Raw genomic sequence first — 17,666 nt, forward strand, 5'->3', positions numbered from 1 at the left:
CAAATAACCATGTGCACATACTATCATACACAGGCATATACAAACATCAAACATATCTGTCACGTTGATCATCAATCATAGAATTCTCCTGTAACTAGAGTACCGACCTAGCAGGTCACTAACATACCAATCCCTACTGATCATAAGAGCATAACATACTGTCTACCCCGATTCTGATCTAACAGATCATAACCACATGTAGCATACCATAACAATAACAATTAAAGGGTCGGCCTTGGTGTCGTAGACCCTATCGATATAGTGGGGATAACTCACCTCGCAGATGTCGACACGAAAGGTAAACTCCAACTCCCGGATCACTTGACACAGGTTCCACCACCTATCATCATAGTGCATCAAACTTATAAGTCCTTAACCTTATAAGGTACTCCATAAGCCACTAGTCAACCCCTGGTCAAAGTCAAAGTCCTCAGTCAAGGTCAACAGTCCATGTTGACCTTAACTCGCCGAGTACCCTTGGATACTCGCCGAGTTCCCTGAAGTACATTCCAACTCTCCGAGTCATCGGAGTGACTCGACGAGTTCCTTTGATTCTCGATCACACTTAAGGTCACCCATCGAGTTCCTTCCTTGCAACTCGACGGATACACACTCATACATATCCCAGAGGAAACTCATCCGACTCGCCGAGTTGTTCTTCAACTCGTCGAGTCTTATGGCGATCTTCATCGGACTCGCCGAGTTGTTCATCCAACTCGTCGAGTTCACGGCCATCTTCATGTGACTCGCCGAGTCCATTCAGTCCTTTTCCTCCATACAGACATATTTTGAGCCATGCAACGGCTCCAACTCGTTGATCCAAGCTTCTAGGGCATGTTTATCACGTAAAGTTGCAAACTTTACGTGCATGCATGACTATAAAGGCTCTAAATGTCTATTCTAAGTTCTTAATGGAACTTCATGCTCAAGAGGGACCTTAATCACAACCAAGACTATGACTTTATGCTTCTAGAATCCAAGGAGGGTCCAGATCTGAAGTTACAACTTCAGATCTAGCCCATAGCTCATCATACCAACTTAAAAATCCATAAAAAAAACCCTAGAAACTCAACAAAAGGGAAAAAGGGAAGTAAGAATGTCACTTTGATACCTCCAAAGGATCCTAGCTGAGGTAAATCCTGCTTCCCACTCCTTCCTTGATTCAATTTCCTTTGCACTCTTAGCTTTCTTCGTCCATGATCCTCTTTTCCAAGGTTCAAACACCACACAAAGGCACACACACACGAATTAGGGTTTTAAGGGGCTCTCAAAGACTGTAAAGAGGCCAAAGGAGGCTAAGGCTCCTTTAAATAGAGGTGCAAACCCCAGGATTTAGGGTTTCCACTGCTAGCTCCTACTCGCGGAGTCTAGCATGGACTCATCAAGTAGGTCAATTAACACGCGATCCCACCCCGCTGCTACTCGACAAGTAGGTCAACCAACTCGTCGAGTAGAGCTTAACTCAATAAATCTTATTTAAGCAATACTTGAGAATCAGGGCGTTACAACACTAATCTATATGGTGTGGTTCCAATGGGTGTTTTAACTGCGGTCCTAAATGCCCAAAGTGCATCATCCAATTGATCCACACGATCTTTTCTATTGTGCCCTACCGATTTTTCCAAAATTCTTTTTAGCCCCCTATTTGTAATTTCGATTTGCCCATTTGATTGTGGATGATAAGGTGTTGAAAATCTATGGCGTGCCCCGTATTTTTGCAACATTTTTGCTAGTTGATCATTAGCAAAGTAGGTTCCCCGATCACTAATTAATGCTTTAGGCACTCCAAATCTTGAAAATAATTTCTTTAAAAACTTCACCACCACTCTTGCATCATTAGTTGGTAATGTTTGTGCTTCCGCCCACTTTGACACATAATCTACCGCCACTTGTATATATTTGTTGCCTTTGGATAAAGGAAAGGGTCCCATGAAATCTATACCCCAAACATCAAAAATCTCACATACTTGAGTATTCAATCGGGACCTTTCATTCCTTGCCGATATATTCCCCGTTCGTTGGCAAGCATCACATTCTTTCACGTAGGTAGCGGCATCTCTAAAAATAGTAGGCCAATAAAAACCAGCATCAAACACTTTTTTAGCAGTGTATTGTACCCCATGATGTCCTCCAGTAGGTCCACTGTGGCAATGCTCTAATATGTCTCTACTTTCTTTTCCAAACACACATCTTCTTATTATTCCATCCGCACAACTTCTAAAAAGATAAGGCTCGTCCCAAAAATAATATTTAATTTCGGAAAAGAATTTCTTCTTTTGTTGATGGGTAAGGTCTTTTTTAAGGTAATTGCCAGCCAAATAATTTGCAATGTCTGCATACCACAGGTCTTCATCCACAACCATCATCAAATACTCTTCTGGGAAGTTATCTTCAATACCCATGTTGTCTTTATCTTCCCTTTCCGGATTTTCTAGTCTAGATAGGTGGTCAGCAGCTACATTCTCCATCCCTTTTTATCCCTGATTTCGATGTCAAATTCTTGGAGTAAAATCACCCATCGGATCAATCTTGGCTTTGCATCCTGCTTGGCAAACAAGTACTTAATAGCAGAGTGGTCAGTAAAAACAGTGGTCTTTCATAAAATAAGATAAGGGCGGAATTTTTCAAAAGCATACACCACGGCTAGTAATTCTTTTTTGGTTGTGGTGTAATTTTCTTGGGTCGGGTTCAAAGTCTTGCTTGCATAATAAATGGGTCGAAAGTGCTTATCAACCCTTTGTCCAAGTACGACTCCTAATGCAAAGTCACTAGCGTCACACATTATTTCAAAAGGCAAGTTCCAATTCGGGGCAATAATGATCGGAGCATTAGTTAATTTTTCTTTCAAAATTTCAAAAGCCTCTAGAGACTCTTTATTAAAATGAAATGGTACATCTTTTAAAAGTAATTGAGTTAGAGGTCTAGTACTTAATAGCAGAGTGGTCAGTAAAAACAGTGGTCTTTCATAAAATAAGATAAGGGCGGAATTTTTCAAAAGCATACACCACGGCTAGTAATTCTTTTTTGGTTGTGGTGTAATTTTCTTGGGTCGGGTTCAAAGTCTTGCTTGCATAATAAATGGGTCGAAAGTGCTTATCAACCCTTTGTCCAAGTACGACTCCTAATGCAAAGTCACTAGCGTCACACATTATTTCAAAAGGCAAGTTCCAATTCGGGGCAATAATGATCGGAGCATTAGTTAATTTTTCTTTCAAAATTTCAAAAGCCTCTAGAGACTCTTTATTAAAATGAAATGGTACATCTTTTAAAAGTAATTGAGTTAGAGGTCTAGTAATTTTAGAAAAATCCTTTATAAAATGGCGGTAAAAACCTGTGTGGCCTAAAAAACTCCTAATGCCCTTCACATTAGTTGGTGAAGGTAATTTAGCAATTGTATCAATTTTTGCCCGATCCACCTCAATTCTCGCTTTGGATACCTTATGCCCTAAGACTATACCCTCTTTAACCTTAAAGTGACATTTTTCCCAATTGAGAACTAATTCGGTTTTTTCGCACCTAGCAAGCATCAATCAAGGCTAGCAAGACAATCATGAAAAGAAGATCCAAAAACAGAAAAATCGTCCATAAATACTTCCATAAACTTTTCCACCATGTCATGGAAAATTGCCGTCATCCATCTTTGAAAGGTTGCAGGTGCATTGCACAACCCAAAAGGCATGCATCGATAGGCAAAAGTCCCACTTGGGCAAGTGAAAGTAGTCTTTTCTTGGTCGATTGGGTATATGGGTATTTGGAAGTAACCCGAAAATCCATCTAAGAAACAATAATAGCTATGGCCGGATAATCTTTCAAGCATTTGATCAATAAAAGGTAAAGGAAAATGGTCTTTACGAGTGGCATCATTTAACTTTCGATAATCGATGCACACTCGCCAACAGATTACCGTTCGGGTCGGAATAAGTTTGTTCTTTTCGTTTGTCACCACCGTCATCCCACCTTTCTTGAGCACCACTTGAACAGGACTAACCCATGGCCTATCGCAAATAGAATAAATAATCCCTGCATCTAAAATCTTAACTACTTCCTTCTTGACCACTTCTTGCATGTTCGGGTTCAACCTCCTTTGATGTTGCACTACCGGCTTCGCCCCTTCTTCCAGGTTGATCTTATAAGAGCAACAAGAAGGGCTTATTCCCTTGATATCGGTGATACTGCACGCAATGGCACTCTTTCTCTTCTTTAGGACATGGACTAATTCTTCTTTTTCAAATTTGGAGAGGTCAAAATCTATAACAACTGGTTTTTGATCACCTTCTTCAAGAATTGCATACTCTAAATGATCAGGTAGAGTTTTAAGGTCTAATTTCATATTTTGTATACTAGACACGTCGAGTCGAGGTATGTAACTCATCGATTCTATGCTAAAATTATCGCCTGATCGAGAATTCTCGTAGGGACTCGTCGAGTATGTGGTATCGACTCGGCGAGTCGAGCTTTCTGCCCTTATGATCAATTCATTGTAGTCGGATTCTTCTAGCAGTCTTTCTATCTCTTTCAGGTCCCCTTCAGCATCAAAATCTTCTTCAAAAGAAATGGTGCAATTGCTCCCATTTTCCTCTTTCCAATCCTCTATTAATTTGTCCATCATATCTACCGAGAACGTTGTATCATCACTAAACCTTGCATGCTTCATTGCTTGATCTACTCCAAATGTCACTGATTCGTCTCCCACCCGAACGGTAAGTTTGGAATCTCGCATATCTACTATAGCACTCGCGGTGTTGAGGAAAGGTCTCCCAAGTATGATCAGGACTTGAGGATCCGCTTCCATGTCTAGAACTATGAAATTCGTGGGGAACACGAACTTATCAACTTTTACCAATAGGTCCTTGCATATTCCCCTTGGAAATGTGACCATTTTATTAGCTAAGTGTATTGCCACTCGAATTGGCCTTGGCTCCGGAAGGTCCAATTTCTTAAAGAACGAATATGGCATGAGAATTACACATGCCCCCGAATCCGCTAATGCGTGTATAGTTGCCAAATTTCCGAATTGACAAGGCAATGTCAAACTACCTGGGTCACCTTTCTTTTTAGGCATTTTGTTCAACATGGCAGCTGAACAATTTTCATTGAGAACTACATCTTTTATTTCTTCCATCTTCTTTCTATTTGTGAGGAGCTCCTTTAAGAATTTGGCATACTTTGGCATTTGTGCAACCGCCTCGGTAAAGGGCATGTTAATTTGAAGGGCTTTGATGTGTTCCAAAATTTTTTGATAATCAACATCATGCTTATCTTGTCTAGCTCGGCCTGGAAATGGTAATAGAGGCTGATATGGTTTAACAGAAGGGTCTTTTTTCGATTCAAGCGGAGGACCCGTCGAGTCCATGTCCGCGACTCGGCGAGTAGTGTCGGGGTTCGGTGGTTTCTGCTTTTCTGCCTCCTCTTGCACCAGTTTGGGATCTTCATTCTGAATAGAATTCAGAGGGGTTATAATCTTCCCACTCCTAGTTGTCACAATATTTATATGTGCACCTTTCGGGTTACTTTCAGTGTTACTAGGAAGTCCACCCGGGCTTCTCTCATTCACTTGTTGTGCAAGTTGCCCCAGCCACTTTTCTATGTTGAGAATAGATGCTTGCTGATTCCTAAGCAAGGCTTGTTGATCTTTCATCAGAAGTTGTTGTTCTCTCAACATATTTTGTTGATCTTTAAGTGTAGCATTGGTATCATTGTGTCTTTTCTCGGATTCGGCCACGAATCTTATAAGCATGTCTTCCAAATCAGACTTCTTTTCAGGTACCAGTTCCTCCTTTTGATAATAGCCTCTCTCTCCTTTTGCTTATACTTTTCTTCCCTTGTCTTTTTGTACTCATCATATGCTAGCCATTCTTTCTTTGGTTTCCGCCAATTGTCATCAAACCTATCACCACTTGAATAGCATACTTGTACCTTCCGGTTCCCATTCTTATCAAGATCACAGTCCTTTGTAAGGTGGGGCCCTCTACAGTTTTCACAACCTACTCTAATAGCATGGATGGATTGGTCCATCTTATTCATTCTTCGGTCCATGCTTTCCGATTTTGCCGTCATTGTTGCCATGTCATCAGTGATAGAATTTACCGCCCTTCGAGTCAAGTCATTCCTTGGGTTATGATATTCTCTAAAGTGCTTAGAGAATTCTTCAATTAGTTCTTTGATCACCGGGAGTGCCTTCTTTGTGAGAGATCCTTGTGATTCAAGGAGCTGCCTAGTTGTTACATTGACTCCATCATAAAACATGGAAACTTCTTGTTGACTGTTTAGATCATGATGTGGACAGTTCCTTAGTAGGCCCTTGTATCTCTCCCAAGCCTCATAAAGTGATTCTCCAGCTCGTTGTTCAAAGTTGGCAATAACTTTCTTCAACTTGGCTATCTTCGAAGGAGGGAAAAACTGGTTAATGAATTCTTCTTTCATCTTGGCCCATGTAGTGATGGATCCTGGTGGTAGTGAATTGAGCCAATCCTTTGCAGTACCCTTGAATGTAACTGGAAGCATACGAAGCAGCACAGTTTTGCTAGGCATATTTGGAACATTAAAATAATCAGTTACATTGTTGACCTCATCCAAATGCTTGTAGGCATCTTCGTGATCTTTCGCGTAGAAGGGGATTTCCTTAAGTTGAGCAAGTATGTGGCCCTTTAGTTCGAAAGTGGTAGTAGCGGGAATCACGGGTTTCACGGGTCCTGGGCCGGTATCGTCACGTATCCTCTTCTTCCATTCACCAATAGGAACTTCATCAATGTTCGCCATGGTGTTAGCGGGTTCGTCTTTAAAGTCGCTTTCTTCTTCGAATTCGGTTTCTTCCTTTTTGGTTTCGTACTCGGTGTCCTCCTTCTGCGGGTCTTCTTCCGCCAATGAAGAGAAGCTGGATTCTCCTACCTTCTTGCCCTTTTCTTACTAAAAATGGCTTTTAAATTCTTCAATGGTGAATTCTTCGATGTTGCAGTTTCTCCTACGTTCTTGCCTTTTTTTTCTTCAAGGTTGCTTCCGGATCCTCAAGTGGTGGGATCAAAGGTGTACCTCATCCCCTGGTCATAAACGAACTGCAAACAAAACAGAAAACACGCGTAAAAAGAACAAAACAAAAAGAATAAAAAAACTAAATTTCCTGTTCAGCTATGGACTCGTCGAGTCTGTCCGTAGGGACTCGGCGAGTTCACTGCCTACACAAAAAAAATTCTGAAACAAATTTCCTAAAAGCTGAAAACTAAAAACTATTGCTAATACCTAATCTACTTAAAATAGTAACTTTGTGCAAGACAAATCTAACACAAAGGATTGATAACAATAACAATCAATTTAAATTTAGAACCGTTCCCCGGCAACGGTGCCAAAAACTTGATGTGTGTAAAACCAACTATTTTTATTCCTACTTTTCTAATGTAAATTTGACACACAATAGGCAGTGTACCTGTCTAATGTAAGTATAGTTTTTAGTAAGCAGGATATCGAACTCAGGGAACGACAATTTAACTAATTACTAGAACTATCTAAAAAAAATAATAAAAGGAGGGGGTTTCTCTAGTTTTGCAAGACTAGAAAACTTAAATTTCTAACTAAAACTCAAACAAAACAATTAACAGCTAGAAAGCTAAAATCAACTAAGTTCAATGGTGGAAGAGACTTCTGCTTAGGGATGACTCATTTGATCATATGGTTGATTCTATGAAAAGTGCAATGGATTAATTTATATTGGCTACCAATTAAGATGATTAGGTTCACGTTCGCTATTACTAATCCTTAGAAAACAAATTAATCTAAGCAGTGGCCATTTGTTTAAATTAAGGAAGTTCATAGTTTATTTATTCGGATTAAGTAAGACTTGTAGTGGTTGACTAAATTGGTCTTTTAATTAACCTCTTGCTGATGGTTCGTCATACAAGCTCATACATTAATTTCCTATTTTCTATTAACCCTAGTTTCACGTTCACTATTCCTAGGCATATAACAATGTTTTCACATTCCTCATATGAAGTTAGCAATTAAGAGATGGTCATGCAACTTAATCACAGGTTAATTAACAGAAAATAGTTGTAATTAACTCACAAGGTTCTTTATCAAGCTTAACAAAACATTATTACCAACAAAAATTAATCCTACTCATAAATCAACACATAGTCACAAATTTGTTTTCCCTAAACAGAAGATATATGTTCTAGTTCATGATTAAGACAATAAAAAACTCAAAACACAATCTAATAACTCAAACATGTTTTGGAAACTAGATTTAGTAAAGAATAAATTGATTTTGCCTTAATTCTCCTACAAAAGTGGATCTAGGTTGATTCTCCGACTTCTCACGCTTCAGAAGAACCCTTATTCACAGCTTTCTCTCCAAGGACTTCTTAGAAAAATCGGGTGTCAATCTGGAAGTCTCTTTTTATAGATCAGGGGCGACTCGTCGAGTCTAGGTACATAATAGCCGAGTCCCTCATTAAATCCTCATGTCCGTCAAGGTAAGGCTTCCTCTGCTTCGAGAACCTTCGTGGAAACTCGTCGAGTCATGTACAGACTCACCGAGTGTCTTGTGATTTTTGGCTCTTTTCCTCTTTCCTTGACTCCTGAGATCCCGACAGCTGCTCCTGCTTCCTATTGCCTCCGAGCACTTCTTTTGGACTGAAAATATAATTAAAACATAATTAAGCATCTTTTGTTCCATAATTGTAATAAATTAGCCAAAAAGTATTAACATTTTATGCGAAATATATGACTAAATATACACATATCAACAGACCAAGCTATCGTTAGGTTCATGTCTTTGAGCATGCATGTGTTGTTCTCACAGTAAAAAGTTGGTGGGTAATGAACTTGTTGTGGTTAATAGTTCGTTTTTGGGTAGCACCGCGGATATGGATGGAGAGGAGTTGAATCGCTTGTTATGTAGCAATTATAGGAATCATAGTTAGTTCGTGGTATGGTTCAGTTATTCATGGTCGAGAATAGGCAGTCAGTGATGTGTCAGACAACTTTAGAGTTTGATAAGGGTACTTTCACAGGGATTTTGTTCGGTATGTGTCGGGTCATCTGCTTTGGTTTCCAATCCACTTTCTATTGTTGGTTGGTCGTTTATTAGTAGCAATTAAGGTTATTCAAAGGATTCAAGTGGAATAAACTAAGGGTGCGACTGACGATTCAACCCTTAGTCAAGTCTAGTAAAGTTGTGTTTTGGCCTCGGTGTAGGTGACCTCTCGATTTCTTGGTTGTGAAACCGTTGATTCTTGTGATTAGAGATGACATCAAATCTTAGTTATTGGAAGATTGGATATTGGATCAACGATGTTTAGTTTTCAGGAATGATCGTGGTTGCAAAAGATTCAGTTTTGGCGGATCGCATCGGCTGGGTTGATATTGGGATTGTTTCAAGTAGGATTTCGACAACATTTATGATCAATTTTGGAATCCCTTCCAAAATTGAAGGCTTTATTGATCTTTTACGCATTGGTGGGATATGTTCAGTTATTCAACGTGTGGTATCTTGAATGTGGTCGATAGAAGAATTTGTTTAAAAGTAGTTGGGAATTCGTCGTTTCGTTTGATTTGTTGGTACGTCACCTTGTGGGTAAGGTCACGTTTAACAAGAATCACAGTTCGCCTGAGGAGCGTCGTGTTTTCTCTTGGGGAGTGTTTTATGTTGTGTTTACAAGATGGAGTATGCATTCGGCCATCTATTTTGTTTCCTGATTGTGTGCGATTATGTTTCATCTAACGTGGTGTTAGAGGCAGTTGGATTGTGGAAGAGTGTGTGTTTCAGAATGCTATGGCTCCTGAAATTTTTTATAGTATTGAGTGGGATGTTGACTAAGTCCTTACCGGTCAGTGTGATGACGACAATGTGTCTTTAAACTATTGGATTATTGGTCATGAGTCTTCAAGTTTGCGATTGGGTGATGGCAGGAATGGTGATGAGTCGTGAGCTCCTCATCCCAGTGGTTGGATGGTGACATGGTGTGCCATGAGCCATCATGTTTTTCACTTTTGTGAGTAGGACTAAAAATTGTGTAGTAGAGACCCATGTGTTGGTTTGCTAATCGTTTGACATTGGCGGGTGCTTGAGCGGTATAATGTTGTCATCGATAGCCCGGTAACCAGCAGGTTGGTTTGAGTAGTCGTACGGTGTTGACTTGTTGTAAAATTCATGGCGGTGTACTAGCAGTCTGTTATTGAGATCGTTCTTAGTGGATTCATGCTCATTTTATGATAAGGTTTCGCATGAAATATCTCTCTATTTTACCTATGTCAAAGTTGGACACAAGCTAGACTAGCTAAGTCTTAGTAGCTGATGGTTCTTGTGAGTATTTTTGGAGTTGTTGATAGCTCTAGGATTATTTATAGTACTAGGGTTGCTAATAACTCGTAGCAGATTAGATTGACATATAAATGGTTGTATCCTAGGTTGAATACCAGGGGGTAGTGATCTAGGTAGTTATGAGTCTCATGAGTATCTCAGATGGTAATTGTGCACTTGAATGGTTTGGGATGCTTGGATGTCACGCTAGTTTGGTTTTGAACATGGATTTTCTCGTGGGAGTTGTTGGTTAGTCACGACTTTCAGAGAGCCAAGTGTGCAGATGGGGGCTTTTAGGCTATCTCCGAGCTTGGGATGGGTTGAACTCTTGATCAGAATGTTTTGAGTGTTGTATGTGCCTAGTAGTGGTATCCCGAGTTAGGGTCTTGGGGGTACATATGATGAGTGGATGATCGTCAGCCAATATGTATGTCTCTAGCACTTAGATAGTTAGGCTTCTGGTTTTTGAAGTACATTGATGGGGATGGCTAATAGATTCAATTTTGGAAATTCCGTTTAAGTGGTGTTCACTACGAGTTGGGTCATTGTTGAAGTTGAGTGTTTCAAGTGATTGAGTGGGTTGTTGGAATCAGTGGGTTTTGGATGGTCTCCTAAGTTCATTATAGACGTGTTAATCATATGAAATGATTGGCAGGATCTTATGGATTGTGCTAGTGCAGTTAAAATTCTAACTGAGTCCAATTTAAGTGGGGGAGGATTATAACACTCGTTCCTAGAATGGATCATCTGAGGGCTTGGTGGGAACATATATATGATTTTGGGAAACACTAGGTGCCACGACATGGTGATTGGAGCACCACGACGTGGCATATTTTATGCATGATCGTGTTTTTGGTTGGTCTCCACGGCGTGACAAGGAAAGGCCACGGTGTGGAAGCTGTGGCAGCCCATGCCCATCATTTTTAGGGATTTCTTCCTATTTAAACAACTAATATCAAGGATTAGGGCGACATTTTCAGCCTCCAACCCTTTCAACACACAACAATAGCCTCCTTAGAGTGAATCTTGTTGTATTAGTGGCGGATCGTGAAGTTTGAAGCTTTGGCTTGCATTTTTGGAAAATAAAGTGGTGTGCTTGCTAGTTGGAAGAGTGCATCACTTCAGATCTTGCACCTCATGCATCTTATAGAGCTTTGGAAGGTATAAAGCTTCCACCTTTTTGGTTCTCTCTTCATAGATCTAAGATTTATTGCATTTCTTGGTTCATATTCAAGTTTGGGTTGGTTGGATGAGATAAAGTTTGCAACTTTATAGCTCATCTTGGTCCCTTGGTCACTATATCTTTGAGATCTGAAGTTTGATTGTGTTTTGAGATCCATGTATGAAATTTTGGTCTTTTTGCCCCATTTTGACCTAGATTGAGATCTAGACTTGTATCGATCGAGCATGTCCATAAAGCTACAATCTTTTTGTTAGAATAGAAGTAAGAAGTCCTTCTGGAAGTTATGGATTTGTGGCTTTGGGTATTAAGAGCTTAAAGGTTGAGTCAATTCTTTAAGTTGTTATCAAGAATCTAGGTTTAGAAATATAGACTCATTGGGATGTCTTAATGGGTAAAGTTGGAAACTTTATCCATCAAGACCTTGGGAAGGACTAGATCTCAACTTTGGAGATCTTGAGGTTGAAGGAAAATTGTTTAATGCATTAAGCTGTTTAGTCCTAGTTCCCATGACGTGGCAACTAGGAGATACCCAACTATTTTGTCGTTTTTCTCCCACGACGTGGCAATGGGAGGCTACGATGTGGCAACCTGCTGAAGTGGAATTTGACCTTGACCGTTGACTTTGACCATGGTTGACTGTTGGTTAATTTTGGGGTTTTAGGTTGTAGACTAAGAGGGTACTTCTTGATTGATTTTAGGTGTCTCATTTTACCTCTTTACCCGGTGTGTGAGTTGTTGTGTGCTAGCTGCTATTCACGAGGTGAGTCTTCTCACTATACTTGTTGGTGTGGTAATATATGTATGTCGACCAGCTGGGTCTTAATTGTTGGTTTTGGTATATGTGAAATGAGTTGTTGATAACTCCAGGGCTGTTGATAGTCCCCAGGGTTGCTGGTAACTCATTAGATGTGTTGTTAATCCACATGGCATGTTGTTAGCCCGTTGGGAGTGTTGGTAGTCTCTAGAGTTTGCTGATAATTCTTAGCTTATTATTTATGTTATGTTGTATGTGGTATTCTGGGGAACTCACTAAGCTTTGTGCTTACATTTGTGGATTAACTATTTTGCAGGTACTTATCAGATTGTGAAGGCGACACTGTACACACACATCAATAGATTTATGATTTGAGATTCCGAATTATCTTTTTGTTAAATCTGATTTCATAATAATGGTTTATGAACAAACGGTTGTAAATTTACTGAAAATAGATGTTATATTATTTAAAAAAGTGAAAATTTTAGCCTTAGTTTTTGGGATGCTACATCACCACAAGGCAAGATCTACAACCCTAAGTCCATTAAGTCCTTAATGAGACCAAAACTTATGCATGGACACAAGGTAACTCCAAACATGACTCCTTTCTCATTTCTAACGACCATTAGAGAGCCATCAACAAGTTCTGGATTTCCTGAAACTCCCAAAGCATCCAAGAAAGGGACCAAAATCCTCTTAAAAGAACTCAAACTTGTAACATGAAGAATAATGGGTCAAGGTATGAAATTTATACCTCAAACAACTCAGAAATTAAAAGAGGATAATGGATCCAAACCAACTCCTTTCTTCCTTGCTTCAATATGAACTTCCTTCTTCCTCGAGCTTCCCCAAAATCCAAAGAATAAGATTAATATCAAGAAAACAAGCTCTCAAACGTGCATGGAGGCTAGGTTTTCATGTTGGAGGGTTGGAGTCTGACGATGATGCTCTAATCTATGAGTTAAAACCTTAAAATATGGACAAAATCCCAAAAATAGTGGGCTTAGTCTGCAACAACTTCCACATCATGGCGACCATCAGATTCGCATTCCTTATAATCGGAATGCCACGTCGTGGTCCTCCATACACCACATCATGGCAAAAGGTTTTTCCTAAAAACCTTATTTTTGATCCCTTTAAGTCCTCAAACGATTCATTCTGGAAATCGGGTGTTACAAAAATCCTATTTAAAACATTCTTAACACATCTTAAAAAAGTTTCACAATTTAATTTTACTTTGTGAAGTTCACACATCTTAACCCTTCGAGTACATTTTGGGTATATAAATGTTTAAATCTAATTTAAAAATACACACTTTCAAGAATGACCCAATTTTACCGAAAAGAACGACTTAACCATTCTTATGAAATCATTTTCTCGAAAACACCCTTTTAAAGATAAAATCTTTGAGCACGCCTTTAGAAAGCATCCATTAAAATGACTCATTTTTAGTACACAAAAGATTACATAGCATCTTACGTAACAACCTCTTTAAACGCATGCTTAAGAAACATTGCAAGTATTAAAACTCTTTTTATGTTGTTTATTATGGCAATCTAGGTCACAATGTACGAAAATGTAAATTCAATGCATTAATATGGATTAATATATGTTAAAGCACAAGTCCTATATTTTATTTTGTCATTATACTCGTCTTAATGTGGTTGTATTTGCTTTGTTATGGATTCCCAACCTCAGATCAACAAGCTAGATCCTAAGTCCCTTAAGTGTTTTTCTCCTACACTCAACCGTTATATAATTTCATTAGATGTCACTTTTTTTAGAGAAAGTATATTTTTCCCGTGACCATTGTCTGTGATGCTGGTGACCAATCGTTATAGAGGTTCTCATGCCATCCAAATCTAAGTTGTCATTAAAGTCTGCAAGGTCATCGGTGAATCATGTTTATAGTAGCTGATAACGACCTACATCATATCCCGATGTGAAACCATCTTCATCTACAATGGGCTGTTTTGATTTGTAAATCATTCATTCTTATATAGTCGGCTTATGGTTCATGATTCACTAGATTGGGCTAGGACCCATTGGGTGCTCCATGGATGCTCCATGGAGGTTGTAACCCATGGATCATGGGGGAAATGAAAGCCATGCACATTAGGGTTTACATGGTGTAACCCTACATGTGGCACACTATGTAAGGAGCTCCATAGCTAGCAAAATCGGCCACTATTGAAAGACAAGGAGGGCTAGCCGATTTTGTGATCAAAGTGTTCTTCTCTCAAGTTATTCCAAGAGTTGTAGTGTTGTGTGAAACATTTGAGGCATCACGCTTGAGCTGCTAAGATCACAAAGTCTTAAGGAATCCAAGCAACTACAAAGGTATGTCATTCTACTAGTTTTTATATTACAAGTACCCCATGTCATGCTAATTAGGATGTAAACCTTGGAAAATACTTATTTGCATGGATATTAGAGAAAACATAGATCCAAGGTTTATAGGGTTGCATGTACACCATAGGAGTGTTAGAATGCTCAAAACCCATCAGTGGTATTAGAGCCTAGGCTTGTTTTCTTTGTATTTGATGCAAACTACTTGAAAAAATCGAGAATTCTGCAATCTGGACAGTGAACTCGCCGAGTCCATGGGGGGACTCGACGAGTCCATGGAAAAAGGCATCCTACTCGTCGAGTAGGTTCTTGCACTCGACAAATAGGATCCCCTGTGTGCAGAATTTTGAGTTTTGTTGTTGGAAATGGACTAGAAGCATTACCCTAAACTGTTTTGGACTTATAAAACCTGTTTTTGATGGTGTAATGACTATGTTAATCCACATTCAATGGTTATTATCAAAATTTCAAGTTTTTATATGTGTTTATATGATTCTTGAAATTTTTGATATGAATGTTCATACTTATGAGTTTTAGAAGATCATAGGAATTATTTGCAAATTGTTTATTAGTGTAATTCTTGATCTTAATGCCAATTGATTGGGTCCATAATTTGTCCTCAAGTTATGGATTACCAAAAGTCACTTCTTTAAATTGTCATTAAAGAGACATAGGTTACATAAAATGAAGAGTCTTCATTTTAATAAACCATTAAACCCATAAGTTATGAATATGAAAGGTTTTGAATAAGTTTCAAAACTTGCCCTCAAGTTTGGGAATTTGTAAAGTCACTTTAGAAAACTTTAATTCCAAACCCTAGAGTTTTAAAAGTTAAAATTCAACCCTTATACTTTATAATATTATAAGTTAATGATAATATATATATATATATATATATATATATATATATATATATATATATATGTATAAGAGCAAGTCAGTCTTACCGTTAGTAGGCCTCATTCATGAAGCCGATCTATAAGGGGGTATAAGGTTGTTGCCTATAAAATGGCAGCTTAATGGGTGTCCACTCTCACCCACCGCTTCCTTGACTGGTGGAGGGTCGTTAGCCGAACGGGTAGGACAAGGACTATAATCCTCATTAAAAGTATAATGAAAAAATATAAAGTAACTAAACCTTTTATAAATTCCCAATCTTAGTTACTTTAGGAAAATGTGAAATTGGTGCTAACCCATGAAATTACACTTTGGACCGTACCAAGTCGTTGGTAGAGCGTGTGTGGGTAACCGGCACACTAACATGGACGAGTAACAGTGGCAAAGGGTGACTTAATATTTACCATAGATCGATGGAGCGTGTGTGGGTACCCGACACATTGATAGGTGATAAACATTAAGGGTACCAAGTAAATTTGCATGGCTATTCACACCTTGTTTGTGATCCTCGACATCACATTCACAAACTTGAGAGGGCACAATCGAGATTTAAACATGCCATTGAAAAGTTCAATGAATATCAAAAGAATCTAGGAGTTTAAGTCCAATTAAAACTTAATAATTTATTTCGTTTTTCATGGTGGAAATTGCTGAATCGTCATTCACCTACCTTCAAATATTTTATAGCTTGGATTACTCCATCCCTATTCCAAGTTATAAAGTATTATGTTGGGTCCTAGCCTTAATATTACATTTGGGTGTCTTATTAAGGATTCTATATCTAATCTAAACTTGTCTTTCTTCTTTTCAAATGTCTTCCAACAATGTTGCTTCTGGCTCAAACCCTACCGGCTCCTTTTTTCTCATGAACCTTTGTGGGAGAGTCATCTTTGATGGTTCAAACTTTAATGATTGGATCAGGAACATCAGGATGGTCACACGTTACGAGGAAAAGGAATATATCCTCGACAAGGAGTTGAAGGAAATTGATGAGTCTACTGCTACTCCAAAGGAGATCGCTGACTTTAGGGAACACGAGAGAGATGCTACCAAGGTGGCATGTATCATGTTGGCCACAATGAAAGCTAAACTCCAGAAGTCCTATGAGGATTTTTACCCTTTTGAGATGCACATGGTCCTGATGGACCGTTGCCATCAGAGTGCTCGTCAAGAGAGGTATGAAATCATCTCGTCCATGATAACAACCCGAATGAAGGATGGTGAACCCATCACGGGCCACATGCAGAAAATACAAAGGTATGTGGACCGTTTACTGAAGCTGAATGTGAACTTCCCTGAGGAGTTGGCTATTGATATCATACTACACTCCTTACCTGCTTGTTATGATCAATTCTAAATGACATATCACATGAAGAAGGAAGAGGTCACACTTAGCAAAATTCAATGGCTTTTGAAGACCGCTGAAACTAGTCTTAAGGGCAAATCGGTTGTTACTACTCCTACTCCTACCGCCGTCCCTGTTCTGGAAATCGGGCAAAGTAAAGGGAAGAAGAGGAAGATCCCTTCAAAAGGTACCAAGGGAAAGTCTCTTGATGGCTCCTCTTCAAGTGGAACCAAAGGTGGTTTTATCACTCCTTCTTCCAACCCAAAAGAAGCTCAATGCTTCTATTGTCAGGAAAAGGGGCACTGGAAACGAAACTGCCCCAAGTACCTGCAAGATGTTAAAGATGGGAAGGTCAAGCCTACCCATGCAGGTATTTACTCTATATTGTCTAATAACTCATCACATTCTACTTCTTGGGTTTTTGATACAAGTTGTGGTATTCATATATGTTCTGATTTGCAGGGCCTAAGAAGAAGTGAGGATGTGGAGCATGGAAAGATAAACTTGATCATGGGAAACAGGAAAGCTTCACCTATTACCAAGATTGGAGTTTATTCTTTGTTGCTAGATAGTGGGTTAGCGTTAGATTTAAATAAATGTTGTTACTCGTCTAAAATAGCGAGAAATATTATTTCCTTTCATGGTTTGTACAAACAAGGATTTACTTTTTCATTTGATAATGAAGTTGGTGGTATTAATGCTTTTTTATAATAATGTTCTTTATTTTAAAGCATTACCTTGTAATGGTGTATATGAAACTGTGTCGGTTGTAGACAACTTAGGAAATAATGTGCTACATATCGATTCTTCCACTAGTTTGGACAAAGCATCCTTGTTGCATTGT

At 38.9% G+C, this 17,666-nt stretch overlaps 1 non-coding gene across 1 annotated transcript; it reads left to right on the plus strand.

Annotated features, from left to right (window-relative positions):
- Nucleotides 1-6,268: 6,268 nt before the first annotated feature.
- LOC145103628 (small nucleolar RNA R71) lies at nucleotides 6,269-6,375 on the plus strand. Its single transcript, XR_013706709.1, has one exon. It is a non-coding gene; the product is annotated as a small nucleolar RNA R71 (small nucleolar RNA).
- Nucleotides 6,376-17,666: the final 11,291 nt, after the last annotated feature.

This window comes from Lactuca serriola, chromosome 4, assembly GCF_051521515.1.
Source record: "Lactuca serriola cultivar US96UC23 chromosome 4, Lser_US96UC23_V15, whole genome shotgun sequence".
NCBI lineage: Eukaryota > Viridiplantae > Streptophyta > Magnoliopsida > Asterales > Asteraceae > Lactuca > Lactuca serriola.